Raw genomic sequence first — 16,604 nt, 5'->3', positions numbered from 1 at the left:
ATGGGACTGATTCTCTGGCACGACCACAGCAAAGAAATAAAGTTATGAGATTTGGTACGTGGAACGTAACTAGTCTTTATAGAATAGGAGGGGTAACATTAGTAGCAAAAGAACTAGCTAGATATAGAATAGACTTCGTGGGAGTACAAGAGGTTAGGTTAGATGGGAATGGCATATCACAAATAGAAGATTACTTGTTGCATTATGGGGAAGGAAACAATAATCACCAACTAGGAACAGTATAATAAATATTTTAAAGTTTAATCAATGTGATTTATTATTTTGCTAATTTTTATTATTTGCTATGACATCTCCAATAGATATTAACGTTTTCGCCTGTTACGCATCATCAGGTATTTTAAAAGGACGAAATCTAAACTTAAACCCTTAAATTATACATAGTAACTGTGCATGAAAGGTTAGTTGATTTTTCATTAATTTTGTGTAACTAGATCTTGTTGATAGAAAAGTTCAATTTGAATTGATTTACCGAGAAATAAATATAAATTTTGGAAATTATGGATGTGACTTTTGATACATATAACTCATGTCACAATATTTTGTTGAAGAATCACTTGTTATAAAAAATGAATTATTAATAAAATTTTATAAAAGTTTGTACATGTTATACTTTGTGTCAAGTTAAAACATAACACATAATACCAGCGAAGATTATTGATAGAAAAATTCAATTATTGAATTCATAAATAATTTACCGAGGAAAATAATTGTAAATTAGAATAGTGATACATATAATACATATTACATTGTTTTGTTGGAGTATTATTTGTTATAAAATAAATAATTAAAAGGGATGGAATTTAATAAAATCTTTTTTACATGTTATATTTTGTTTATAAAACAAACACATAGTGTCATGCTAGAAATATCACTATTCTAATTTATAATTATTTTTCCCAGTAAATTAATTATGAATTCAATAATTGAATTTTTCTATCAATAATCTTCGCTGGTATTATGTGTTCTGTTTTAACTTGACACAAAGTATAACATGTAATAGTACATTATGCAACGAGCCTATAATGGTAGTAATTAAGACGCGAGTATGTTTATGAAACGAGCGCAAGCGAGTTTCATAATTTTCATACGAGCGTCTTAATTACCATTATAGGCAAGTTTCATACGACTTTTTATGCTCGACATATTTCTAACTTGAAATTATTCATAAGTATTCATGTTATTCTTATCTGACTGGGGAGCGGAACTGACCTTGTGCAATATCACGTAAATTGTGAGATGTGCGCAGACGCGAAAGTATTGATTTTTTCCGAGAAATAAATCTCATTGACCTTGATATAATCTAGAGAGTAAAATAAACATTAATCTTGATGTAACCTTGAAATTTATTTAGACATTGAAAAACGAGATGACAAATTGAATTCATTTGAATATTATTTACAATTAACGCTAATTATTATAGTAACAGAACATAACCTTCTGCGACAGTATTGGATTTCCAGTCTCCGTGACGTTTCGCTAGTTGTCTTTCGATTGCATATCCCAGAATAATCGATACTTGCGCTTTCATATTGCTATAATGGTGTTTTCTGATTGGTGGAACACCTGAACTTTAATGAATAGGTGTACTTTAATGAGGTCCATTAAAGGGCTGCTACCTGGTGTATAATTACTACATTTTGGCATGGTCGAGCATAAACATTTTTATCAAATTTTATTAATAATTTACTTTTTATAACAAGTGATTCTTCAACAAAATATTGTGACATGAGTTATATGTATCAAAAGTCACATCCATAATTTCCAAAATTTATATTTATTTCTCGGTAAATCAATTCAAAATTGAACTTTTCTATCAACAAGATCTAGTTACATAAAACTCATAAAAAATCAACTAACCTTGTCATGCACATTTACTATGTATAGTTTAATGGTTTAAGTTTAGATTTCGTCCTTTTAAAATACCTGATGATGCCTAACAGGCGAAAACGTTAATATCTATTGGAGATGTCACAGAAAATAATAAAAATTAGCAAAATAATAAATCATATTGATTGAACTTTAAACTATTTATTACTCGGAGTATATTGAATTAGATTTATCTGAAAACAAAAAATGAATTGTAAAATAATTACGAACAGGATTCTTTGTTCATAAAAGAATAAAATTAGCAGTAAAAAAAGGTCGAATTTATCAGTGACAAGTTATCGTATTTAGTACTTAAGGGTAGATGGTGCGAAATCATAGTTAGGCTATAAATAAGGGCATGTAGCACGTATGAGCGAATCCAGAAATGCATATAGAGTGTTAGTTGGGAGGGTGGAGGGAAAAAGACCTTTGGGGAGGCCGAGACGTAGATGGGAGGATAATATTAAAATGGATTTGAGAGAGGTGGGATATGGTGATAGAGACTGGATTAATCTTGCATAGGATAGGGACCGATGGTGGGGTTATGTGAGGGCGGTAATGAACCTACTTAAGTCATTTGTAAGTAAGTAGTTTAACTCTCATTTCGTCGAGTCTCAATCTTACTTGAATGTATTCAAAATAGTAATAGTGGTCAATAGCTTTGAGATCAGGAAGATAAGAATTCAGCATTAGGCAATGACTTTTCATTCATTAGGCAATGACTGGATTGGCCGAGCGAGATGGATCATGCGTTCCGCATGAGGTTCGATTCCCAGACTGATCAACCTGACTGTGGGTTTTCCGTGGTTTTCTACAGTTATTTAGCAAATGCCGGTTTGGAATTTTCATTTCCCTTCCCTCTCGTGTAGAAAAATAATTTAGAATTCATAGCATTCATCTTTCTCATCTCATTCAATAGGCATATACAGTAGGGTGGAGTGAATCTATACATGAAATTGCTTTTTTTTTATCTTCTTTTATTAATGTAATAGTTGCAAAAATCTGTCTTTTTACTTAACTTAGGAATGTGAAAAATATAGAGTTTCTATATTTAATTTTTAAGGTGCCCCAAGAGCTTTGAAGTTTCTTAAAATCATAATTTTTTGCCTTTTTTTTTTCCATATTTGTTCTATTATTTTGTTTTTTGCTAGTGAATTGCTGTAAGATCACATATTTAAACTTTATTTGGAAGACTCTAAATTACGGTTGCAGTATACAGTATTTTTCTGCATTCATCACGACCTAGTTGTACTATTCTTGTATGACTGACTGTTGGAATAGATGCCTATACCCAAATTTCCTTACTTTTGATAGCAACTCTTTCCGAAATCTCTCCAACAGTAGGTTATTTTGATTTTAAGTCGGTTTTAATTCATTTTTGACCATAGTTAATAATTCATTACGTCATGATAGTAGGTAATTGTGATGGGTTCAGCCCCTCCGGCGTTTGGAATACAGGGTAGAAGGTCAGATTTCTTGTCTCAATTAGAGTCATTGTTCTGATTTAAATACCCTGCAACATAAGAAAAAAGAATTTTCATTAATTAGCCTATATTAATTATGTCATACGTAAGAGTTTTGTGATTTTGCCCAATTTTCTTATAAATTGAGGTTTCAGTGACATTTCAACATGAAATAACAAGTGACCAAAAATATGCAGAGGCTTTTAACATGTATTTTTTAGGTATTTTCCTGGTATCCTGTTCAGATTAAACCTCTGGAGAATGTTCCCTCACTAAAAAATTTGAACCTCCAATTTTGGGAAAATTTCAAAATATGATATTCTTGGGACATCTCTAAACATGTCGACCTGGTTGGCGAGTTGGTATAGCGCTGGCCTTCTAGGTCCAAGGTTGCGGGTTCGATCCCGGGCCAGGTCGATGGCATTTAAGTGTGCTTAAATGCGACAGGCTCATGTCAGTAGATTTACTGGCATGTAAAAGAACTCCTGCGGGACAAAATTCCGGCATATCCGGCAACGCTCATATAACCTCTGCAGTTGCGAGCGTTGTTAAATAAAACATACATACAAATCTCTAAACATTAAGGCAGAGAAAAAGTATTTTGTACTGTTCTTTATGATATCAAACCACAACTTTTCCCTGGTATTACATTTTGATTCCATAAACTTCATATTTTCAGTCCACCCTAATATACAGGTCAAGACGTCTTCGTCCGCTGGGTTTCCAGCCTTCCACAATATCTCTACCTGGATTCATTCCTTAAGAGCACTTCCAAGGGCGCTTCGACACCTTGGAAAGGCCGTTGGAATGTATCCTGTGCTGCTTGGTCACCTTGGCGGTATGAACTTAGGGCGGGGGGTTAGGGAGCCCCCATTGGGTAAGTGGGTGAGGTGGTCATATGCGGCAGGTGGGCTGGTACACCCTCATCCTCATTCATCGCATAAATTCGGGGTGCAAAATAGGCCTCAATATGGCCTAACCAGCTCCTAGCCACCGTTACCTTATCTAACCTAAACTGCGTGGATATATCATAATATCGAACCTCGAACCAGAGACGAGAATAACATGGAGGCAAGGACACTTATTATTACCTGTAATAAAGGTCTTCGAACTAATACTCTACATACATTTCTGGCTTTACTCATACGTACTACATGCCCTGTCCATCTCAAACGTAAGGATTTAATGTTCCTTTTTTACTTGGTTATTTAACGACGCTATATCAACTACGAGGTTATTTAGCGTCGATGGAATTGGTGATACCGAGATGATATTTGGCGAGATGAGTTCGAGGATTCGCCATAGATTACCTGACATTTGCCTTACGGTTGGGTAAAACCTCGGAAAAACCTAACCAAGTAATCAGCTTAAGCAGGATTCGAACCCGCTCCCGAGCGCAACTCAGGATCGACAGACAAACGCCTTAACCGACCGAACTACGCCGGTGGCTTTAATGTTCCTACTTATGTTAGGTGTAGAATACAATGCGTGCAGTTTTGCGTTATGTAACAACATTATTATTATTATTATTATTATTATTATTATTATTATTATTATTATTATTACATGTACGCCACTAAAACAACGCCTCTGACAGTTCCATTGAAGGTGTGGGACTACTACAATGTTCCAGAATATTACCTGTATGTACCGTTATGATACCTTTGCAAGGTTATGTCATATTTATATGGAAGCGTTGTCATATTTATATGGAAAAGTAGCGCTCGCTGCAACCGCCAGGAAGGGATTAGGCCTACACAAAACAGGTCAGTGGTCTACTCTTGTCTTTGAGTCTAGAAGATTTTAATTTTACTTATGTTCACGCATTTAGCAAGTTTTTTACAATGTTAACATCTTTCCTGCATCCAATTAAAGTTCTGTCGCTTTTCTACTACGTTCCCTGTCATTTCAATCCCCATCCTCCAGTGCTCTCTCCTGCGTGCTGCTGAAAATTCCATCCTTCCATTTAGTTTTCGGTCGTTCCCTTGCTTTCCTACTGGTAGAACCCATTCCAGTGATATTTATTTCTCAGTACTATACTAATGATAATTATTGGCTTATACAAACAGCCATCATCATCATCATCATCATCATCATCATCATCATCATCGAAGTTTTGCAACCCGTCCTTCTACGAAGACTTGCGGAGAGAGTGGTAGATTTGCTTGTAAGCTATCCCGATGCGTCATTATTGTTAATTGTTAATTGGAGATTATAATCGAGGATCGGAATAGAAAATATTTCTTTCGGAGATTGGGTGGACGGTGAAAAGGAAGTGAGAAAAGCGAATAGATGCAGTAAAGATTAGGTGGTTAATGCAGAAGCAAGAGGAGTAGAATATTCTCTATTCTACTCCTCTTGTGCAGAAGGCAGGGAACTACTTGCATTTTGTGATGCATTTAGCTTTGAGATTCTAAATGGAAAATATGGGAGAGACCAAAAGGGGGAATTAACTATTGTTAATGCTAATGGGGGAAGTGTAGTACATTTTATTATATGCAGCAAAGACATAATACTAAATAATGCCAAATGCCAAATAATGAAATGTTTAAAAGACTTACTCGTACTTTTACATTTATTTTATTTTTTTATTGCTGTAATTATTGTAAATTTTATTAATATAATTATTGTAATATTATTGTATATTATATATCCCTGCCACTGGGTGTATACTCAATTGTAATGTTAATAAATACATACAATAAATGACGGGTCTTTAGTCTTTAAATTCAATTTTATGTTTTTATAATTCAGTATGATTCATATTACAGGGAAATTGTCCAAATTCGAGATTGCCTTTTCGGAAAGTAATTGGTAGCATGAGAAATATTTCCTGATTATTATTTTCTAGGTGGAAAATGTTAATTTGTATTCCAGGTCTCTGATCGGATCAAATCCCCTGATAAAACTGATATTTAACCTCTGTAGCGAATTTATGTGAAGCCCAGAGGGCCTAAATCAGCAAAGTCCACTCTCCTAAACTCCACACTGGGCTCTCCTGGGATCTTTTAAGGGGAGAGGATGGTATTTTTTGGTGAAAAATGAGTAAATTAAAAAAAAATTCTTTAAAATACTCTGTGATATGTGTGGAATACATAGTGTAATATTTTGTGGGTATTTGTGCCCTTATTGGATGTTGAGTCGCCATTTTTAAACTTCCTGCGTTATGGATTTTTAAATCACTCGCCCATTTTTATTGTTGTTTCCGGTAAATTGAATTAAATTTTTTTTTTTTTCTTTAAAATACCCTTTGATATGTTTGGAATGCATTGCATAACATTTTGTGGGTATTTGTGCCCTTATCGGATGTTGAGACGTCATTTTTAAACTTCCTGCGCTATGGATTTTTAAATGACATGCCCGCTTTTATCGGTTTCCAGAAACTTCATTGTTTTTGCTACATTGCCAGACAAAAATGGATATAATTTCTGAACTATTAAAGATACATGCATGAAATTTAGAACACACATTCTTTAGACTATTAGGAAACTTTTCTCTGTAACAGAATTTTGTTAATCGATTTCATTTTAAAAATACGTCCGTTTGTTTGCAAGAAAGGAAATCAGAAAATTGTTATTAAATTTTAATTGTTTGTTTGTTACAATCATAGGGACTAATATCAAAATTCTGTTACAGAAAGTTTGTAGAACATGCTTTTGCAAATACATTGCAAAAAACTGTTCGAATCTATCTTTAAAAACGGTTTAGATATATCGGTTTTAGTACAATCCTGCATTGGGTATATATATTTTTCAAATTTGGGCCCCCCAATAATTTTTTTTTCAAAATATTTTTATTTGGTTGAATTGCCACAGCTATGAGCTCTCTACATACAAAAAATTAATATTTTACACCAAATAGGAAAAAAAGTTAAAAAAAATACCATCCTCTCCCCTTAAGATGCGAAAGAGAGAGTGGTGTGCGGAAAGCAACGGGAAAATATTGCATTTATGTTTCCCAAGATAAACTGGAAACATGGTATGATGTGTCTTTTCACGGTAAGAGATTACAGATGTAAACTATCTCCCCATTCACTGATCAGGAAGAGAGAAAGAAATGGGCTGGGCCATTGCCTAAGGAGAAACTGTCTACTGAAGGATGTACTGGAAGGAATGATGAACGGGAGAGAAGCTCGGGGCAGAAGAAGATATCAGATGATAGGCAACCTGAAGATAAATAGACCGTATGAGGAAAGTAAGAGGAAATTGGAAAATAAGAAAGATTGGAGACTGCTGGGTTTGCATTGAAAGACCTGCTCTTAGACAGAAAAATTAACAAATGGATAGAGAAAATATTGTGATGATTAAATATTCTGTTGAATTAAAGGCCATTTCAGAACAATTCTGCAATTTTATGTTCTAACTACACCATTAAGAAAGTGTACTTTGTCCAACCAGAAAACTTTGTCCAGCCAATGAATATTGCTTCTGCTAACAAAACAAAACAAAATCATATCTTATCTACTTGTAATTTTCTGTAAATGCAAACACTGATTTGAGTTTATATGCGTACAAACTGAAATGTTTTCTTGGAATTCCCTAAACTGTCCTATTGCTTATTCTTCCGTTCTGTCCATTCTTCACCATACGGTAATGCATAATTCCTGCTCGGAAATATCACATGTACTTCGGTACATCATAGTAATATGATAAGAGTGACTAATCACTTCGTGTTTCAAGACGGCGCGGCGCCTTGTTCGGTCGGACCCCGGCCATTTAGTCACTCGTAATGAGTGCATCTCTGTACATAATGTTGGACATTGTGTCACGATCACATATTCTTTGACACAGTACGGTACATGAGGATAGGCCACCAAAGAGGAAACAGAGAGGTAGAACTTAAACTGAGAAGGATTCAACCTGGTATCGTAGCATGTAAAGCTGAAAACCCGGGTTCATAATAATATCTTACTTGAAGATGCTTTAACGTCTAATTAACACTACTAACTTCTAATAATTTTCTCAAGTTACTTCATTAGTTGTCTAAACTACCTCAACAGCAACAAAGTCATTGATTAACTTTGGTCTTATAGAAAGTCTTGTTCTCGACGTCAGGGACAGTTTTACCAAATATATTAAGTTCCCTAAATTACTTATGAGATGTAGACCTCCACTTAAATATTGTTAAGTATTCTAAATTTTCTTGGAATTTAAAAGAAGTTCATACTTCTTTTATAAAAGCATTGGACAAACTGTATCCTAACATTTAACGGTAAACCTATGTTAAAACTTCAACGTTCCTGTTGTGATAATAGAAAGTAAAGCTCCATGTTTAAATCAACAAAAGTGGTAACTATGGAAACAGAAAGATGAACAAAATAATGCCACAAGCTAGTACATAGAGTCACGAAGCTTGAGTTTTGAGGGTACTCGGAACAATAGACTGTGCAGGTACTATTTCGCATTATCTGTAATGAGGCGATAGTAGCGAACCTAGTGGTTAGCAACTATCTATGGATGCATATTTACTACGTATTGAGTTTCGTGACTGTATATACTAGATTGTGGTAAACCTATGTTAAAACTTCAACGTTTCTGTTGTGATAATAGAAAGTAATAAAATTCTCCATGTTTAAATCAACAAAATGGTAACTACGGAAACAGAGAGATGAACAAAATGATACTCTAATATAAATCCCAATGATATTTCCGTCATTTTTTTAAGGAGTTCTTTAAGTTTGAACTCACTTTTGAATATATGCATTATCTTCGTTACTTACTAATTCCATCATGTCTACAGCTGAATTCAGTAATATAGAATGTTCAATAATTTTAATTTCTACAAGTATTCTATGAAATATAAACATATTAGCAAATTCTTAAACTTGTATTAATTTGTAGATTAATTTGTGGATTTTACACGTCATTTTTACTTATTGAGGGCTACACTGAAAAGACGACAACGCACTGCATTTCCTCGCCTAAACGTTCGTTTCGTCGTTAATTTTATGAAATCTCCTATGTGACAGTAAAGAGCATTATTTTTTTCTGGAGGAAGAAAAAATTAATTAAATGTTAACAGGCCTACAGACGAATATGATGATAACATCGAGGATCAGTACAGGCCTGCTGATGATGTTTAATTAATTTTTTCTTCCTCCTGAAAAATTATACTCTGTACTGAAACATAGATTTCATAAAATCAACGACGATTTGCTTTTTAATATTCCAGATAACTCAGACTGCGTCTTAATTCGATTGTGTTATTACACATTTGACTCTACCATTATTATAATTTTATTCAGAATTTCAAACTCCCCCATGACTTGCATAATTCTTCTGTAACTACAGTATCGTACGCAACTTTAATAGCGAGAAATAAGACTTGGATTTCAATATTATATTCCTTGCAGTTTTCTGAATTTTTCCATTCAACTTGCGTATACACTAGGCCTATACTTTTCTTTCCTTCTTTCTTTGTTTCACTTGTTAAGTCGTCATATAAGACAATGTGGCCTAGAAAAGTTGATTTCATTTCATAAATACTAGACACATTGTAATTGCGGTTTCTCTGGCAGTGAAATCAGTGCCGCCTCTGAGATTGTCACAGGACAATTAAAAGTAAAGATAAAATCGCACAGTCACATGATATGAAAGTAAATCTTCGCCCACACAGGAAATCGAACGACTGACCGTTGGGAAGAAACGCGTACGCAAAACTAGGAAGTTACAGTAGGGAATGTACTGGATAAATAAATAAATAGATAAATAAATAAATAAATGAATAAATAAATAAATAAACAAGCAAATAAACAAATGAATAAGTGAATAAATAAATAAATAAATAAATATACAAACAAACAAGTAAACAAATAAATAAATAAATAAATGAGTAACTAAATGAGTAAATAATTGAATAAATAAATAACAAATATATAAATAAATTAATAAATGAGTAACTAATGAGTAAATAATTGAATAAATAAATCAATAAATAACAAATTAATTAATTAAATAAATAAATAAATAAATCAATGAATAAATGAATGAATACATGAATGAATAAATAAAAAAAACAAAGAAAGAAAAACACAAATAAATAAATAAGTAAATAAATAAATAATTTAATTAAATAGGTAAATAGATAAGGAAATAAACAAATAAATAAATGAAAGAATGAATGAATGAATGAATGAATGAATGAATGAATGAATAAGCAAATAAATAAATAATGTAATAACTAAGTACCTAAATAAGTAAATAAATAAACAAATAAAGAACTCTAAGGCGATATCGTAATGTAGGCTATTTATGAATGTTAATCATCACCGACCAGATAAGTAATTTAGTAGGCTATATTATATAAAAATTCGATTTAAATATTAGATAATATATACTAATCACTCATTAAAAAATTCGGAAGCTACTCATTGTTTAATGTGTTATACTACAGAAACAATCCTAAGGCAGTTTCACTCGTATTTCGAATTGCACTACATCAGCGCCATCACTTCGATCCGAATATTGACTTTGTCGACTAATCTCTAAACATATCGCCACTTAACCTTCGCCCGAAAACAAAACCCTGAACGAGAAGTTGTGCAAAATAGTTCATAGCGTTACTTATATTCGAAGAGTTTGATAAGAAAGTGAGCAATGCACTGCGAAATCACTTCATAGCTTTATGCTCTTAGGAACGTGGACTGGAATAGATGTGGTACGTAACAAATATTTATTAAATAGAATAAGCTGTAATAACTTGACGTTTATATATTACTGTAGATTAAGTTTGTAATTAGCAAAACAGTAGTTTTCTAAATGTTAATTGCTTTAATATAGCGCGTTAGAGTGTTTTAGGGTAACATATCCTAATGAAACAAAATTGTAGTGGGGCTGCTCTTTGAGGTTAAGAACTTAATTTATTTGATTTGAGTAACCTCTATCGAACAGAGCGACGGAGTGCTGTTCACTAACATACACTAGCTGTACCTGTAGTTCGTTCTTATTCGGAAATGTAGTCATGATTTAGGAGACTGAATCACGGAGATTTACCGTCACTTACGGAGCTTATTTCTTAAGACATTCTGAGCAGAAAGTGTCATATAAACATTTGTCCTAATCGCAATATTTTTAAAGTTACATTAATTTGAAGTTGTTAGTAAAATACATTTTTTATTTAGTTTTAGGGATAAAAAATATTACAAATAGAGAATGAACTATTCAGAAGTGTCCTTTCTATAATAGGCTAGTGTTCTGAAGCTAAAAATGTGTTGTTAATTGCTTTGTACAGATTTTATTTTAAACTAAAAATGACAACGATCTTACGAATTTATCACAAAAATTGTTACAAATCACACGAGTTTAAGAACTGATTCGTTACAGTTTAATTATGCATCCTTAAAGAATTTTCAAGAGTGGCGTGATTTGTAAAATTGTTGTGACAGATACGTAAGAAAATATAATTTTGTAGTTAAAAATCGAAAAAAAAAATTCTGTACGAAGCAACTATAAAATTCATAACACATGTTTAGCTTCAGAATACTAGCTATTTAAAGAAATTATACTCTTGAATAGTTATTTCTTTGTCTGTAATATCCTTTTATCCTTAACACTCAACAATAATGGTATTTTACAAACAACTTCAAACTAGTGTCACTCTGAAAATATTGAGATTAGGACACATGTTTATATGACATTTTTTGCTCAGAATGACTTCGGAAATAAGCTCCGTAAGGGACTGTAAATCATCGTGAATCACCCTGTATTATGTTAAATTATATTAAAATCTTATTACGAAAAATTTGTAAGTGCAAACAACTTGTTTACCGATCTATGTTCATATTGAACTGTTTCCCCACTTTTTTCCTTCATAAAACTTGATTATGACAACATTTCTGTTTATTTATGGTGGATATTCGGCTATTCTTTAGCAGAGGCTTGTCTGCGTTTAAGTCAATTTTGAGTCTATCAATAATACAAATAATATTAGATATGCAGACACAAGCTAAGGAACCGTAATGTGCTCCAGTAGTATCCATGAAGTGACTGCCACAAGTTTATTTTATCATACAGTTTTACGAAATGTCAAATGAAGCTAGTAGGCTGAATCAGTTGTCGGTAATTTTAAAGACTAAAGAAAGTTCTTTAGATTTTAGTATTGAGAAATGGTTGATACATAACAAGATGAAAAGCAGTGTATTTCATTCATTTAATTTCTTTATTCCGTAGATCTTACCAAATCAGTATTGTAGCTTTGAGATGTGGAACAAGTAAAAAGTTACACAATAATATGCGATACATAGGAAGCAGATTAATTCGATTTAGAAAAATAAACAATTAACCAATTGAATAGGAAGTATGGTTTGGAGAAATCTGGTAAATTCTGTCCTGAACATTTGTGTATGTATTTATTCACACTGAAATGGGTAAAGGCCCGGTGGGGTAATTATGGAGATTGACTACTTTTGGACAATTTTTTTTCCAAACTTCCATTTTCGCCGTATTTTACCGTCGTAAACTATAGAAATATTTTCATTTGTCGTAAATGAACTAAAACCTAAACTAACCTAACCTAAGGACACGTTATTACCTGTCATTTCCGAGAATTGAAAGTATTTCTTTCGTCTTTACGACGGTAAATAAGGCCAGAATGGAAGTCTGAAAAAAATAGTCCAAAATCTATAATTACCAGGGAATATAATAAGCTCTGCAACTTACCAATTAGACGTGAAGTGGTGAATCTGCTTTCAAAATATCCACACTATTCTCACACGCACAACTATCAGATAACAAACCGTGATTATTCTTGGTAGGACTTGGTTAATGAAAACATAAACTAACCAAACCTAACCTTCGTATATATAAAATGTACAACCACGCTGCCACTGCATCAAACGTCCATCCACTAACATCCAAAATTCAAATAAAAAAAAAAACAAAAGACAAAGCCTCGAATACTGCAATCGATCGATCAATCGAACTACACCCCCCATTCAAACCACTAACACTTCTTTAACACCTAAAACACTTCCTCTTCCAATCTGCTTTCAAAATATCTCCACAATTGCCACACGCACAATTATCAGATAACAACCCATGATTAATTAATAACTCACGCAATTCTTCTTCCCTCAATCTAATAAACTCTACCTCACTCGTTCTACACCCCGCGCACAAAACACGATCCACTTCGATCGAAATCGACACAGAAGACACACCGTTCAATATTGCAATCGATTGATCAATCGAACTCCCCACCCAGCAGTCAATCACAACAATCCCCACTCAAACCGAGCCACCAATCACCACAAAGCCCTCCGAATTCAACCGTATAAATCTTAATAAATTAATAATAAAAAACACAAAAAACATGTTCCCATCATTTCCGACAAATAAAAAGTAAAACACTGTTTTCACCTTATAAAACTACCCTATAATCAGGAGTCCTTATTTAAAAATCCGCCCAGTAGTCAATCTCTATAATTACCCCTGGTGGCAGTAGTAATCAATTACACTCAATAATGACAATTAATAATAATAGTAATAATAATAATAATAATAATAATAATACTAATATTAACGAGGGCATCATAAATTAAAATAAGCACGATTTAAAGTAAATCAAATTTACATCTTAACCCTAAGTTAAAACTTAAACCCACGAGTATACATGATATGTTCATACATACAGAAGTACCTTTCAGCAGTACACTCACTTCGTTCTCAACTCACTGCATTGGAACTAAGACACATTTCACTGACACTATCTTGATTTCACTAACACTTCAAAAACATTTCACTGTTAAATAATTTGTAGTCTACTGGCACCATAAACTATAAAACTTCACTGACACAAACACACTTCACTGACACAAGACACTTCACTGACACAATACACTTCTTCACTGATACAACACTTCAAATAACAATACATCAGTTACACCCTTATTATTCCGTAGAATCGTACTTACTATATTAACCTCAAAGTCGCTAGTATAGACCCCATTGCAAGCTATTTTAGCACGTTCACTATAACTCACATCCTATCATTGAAAATCAATCTCTTTTCTCTGTCACTATAAACTCTCAGAATTTGCTTGAAGTTCACTACAGCACACTGCACACCCAATATAAATCACTGGAGATTCATAATGTTTCTCTGCTTACTCACTGTACTTGTAAAACAACAAAATAGTGTGCATAATATACTACCGTCTATTAGTAAAGTCCTTAAACCTATTTTTAAATACATTTTTGGTTATTGGTAAAGCCTTTAGTAAGTCTGCAGGCAGAGCATTCCAGTCCCTGATAGTATGATTGAGAAAAGAAAACTTTTCCTCGGCCCTTCAGAGTTTTAGATTCTTCGAGATTCATGTTCGTTGTTCTCCATAACAGGAGTAGGAAACTCTTATTGCAAACAGAGCAGTCAGCATGAGTATCTACGTCGCTACAACAGCAACTGTAGCGGAAGAAGCTAAGATCTCTGAGAGTGGCTGTTTCAGTCCCTGCTCCAGACTTTCTGCATCTAGGGGATATTTTGGCCGTTTTGTTCTCGGACCCATTACATCCGATTGTTTTTATTTATTACTATTAATTTTAAGATCACCAGACTTTTACATCTGGTGGCGGTTTAATAACTGTTTATTGGTAGGGGAGAGTCGGGTAGTATCGGTCAGCTGGTAATATCGGACAGTGAGTTTCTTTCATCTACCACACGATGATAGTACCTGATTGACATGGTTACGTTTCTGTGATGTCGCATAGAGAAACGTAACCATGTCATTCAGCTACTACCATATGGTGGTAGATGAAAGAAACGCACTGTCCGATATTACCCGATGTCCGATACTACTCGACTCTCCCCTATATCTGTTAATCTTAAATTTCTTTTGGTTTCTTGTTTATTCTTTTTCGATTTTAAGTTGGGGGGGGCAATTTTCACTTTGTCACAGCATCTGTGTTTAAAGTTTTATTGTGAGTATTTTTAAATTGATGTTGACTCTTACGTTTACCAGTTTTAAACTTTAATTCTTTACTGACTTTCGAGCAAGGGTGCAAATAGCCTTAGTTACTGACGCGCCTTTCTAAAACACACTACCACTCAGTGGCGACTCGTGATATTTTTTGTATGAGATTGACGACTGATGACCAAGACAGAAACTAATACTAATAATAATATTAGTAATAATAATAGTAGTAATAGTAGTAGTATTAATAATAATAATAATAATAATAATAATAATAGAGCATGCAAGATCAATACATGTAGGGCTATGTTAGTCTTTGACTCACAATTCTGGAACTTGCAATTTATTTGTAGTGAAGTTCGATTCTCCTCCCATTTTTAGTTGCGAAGATGGCTCCTAAGCCATTGTACTGCCCCATATTTACCGATGCTCAGTCGTACGCTTGGGCAATTAATTTCTTGCTACAGTTAAATTCTTCTAAATTATCAAATACAACTTCAGATATTCATTCGGTTGTCCTGTCATCCGAAAGTCCTGTTAATTCTTGTATTTATTATAGCTTATTTTCTTTATTTTTATGTAATTTTGTTTTTATTCATTTTGTTTTTTATATTATATCATTTTAAATTATTTATTATTTCGTTTATTCTATTCTTTTAAAATGACCAATGAACTGCATTTAAGAAGACTACAAGGGTACTTGAAAATTCTTGTTGTAGTCTCTGAGAGGGTCTCCACCACCCAGAAAGAAGGGTCGTAGTATTAGGATACGTGGTCATATCCTCAAACGCGGTTAAACTCAAGCCATACCCCTCCCTCCACACTCTCCCCTGTCCACTAACTTCACTGCTAGAAAAAAACTGTTTGCTGTAAGATATTTGGATAGTTCCTCGAAAATTATTTGTGAGCTGTGCAGTGGCGACAACTAACGACAGAAAGTGGAAGCTTAAAGGAAATTATTACTTCGGGACGCATTGATAATCAAAATCTGTAATTAAAATGTTTTCTATCCTCAGAGGCATAAATTAAACTGTAGGATCATCCTCATATCCTTCATGGAGGAATCACCACTGCTACCACTACCACTACCACTACCACTACCACTGGTTGAGTGGAAGAGAAGGCCTTATGGCCTTAACTCTGCCAGCGAAAATAAAACATTATTATTATTATTATTATTATTATTATTATTATTATTACTATTATTACCACTACCATTACTATCTTTCAAAGCTTCAACATAACTAGGCACTGTATTGAAGACCGTAATACATGAATAGTGAATTCATTTTTAAAACAGCCTATACTAACAGAGAGTATTTATTTTATTTAATATTTAATATTTGTTA

This window comes from Periplaneta americana, chromosome 14, assembly GCF_040183065.1.
Source record: "Periplaneta americana isolate PAMFEO1 chromosome 14, P.americana_PAMFEO1_priV1, whole genome shotgun sequence".
NCBI lineage: Eukaryota > Metazoa > Arthropoda > Insecta > Blattodea > Blattidae > Periplaneta > Periplaneta americana.
This window is presented reverse-complemented; position numbering follows the sequence as displayed.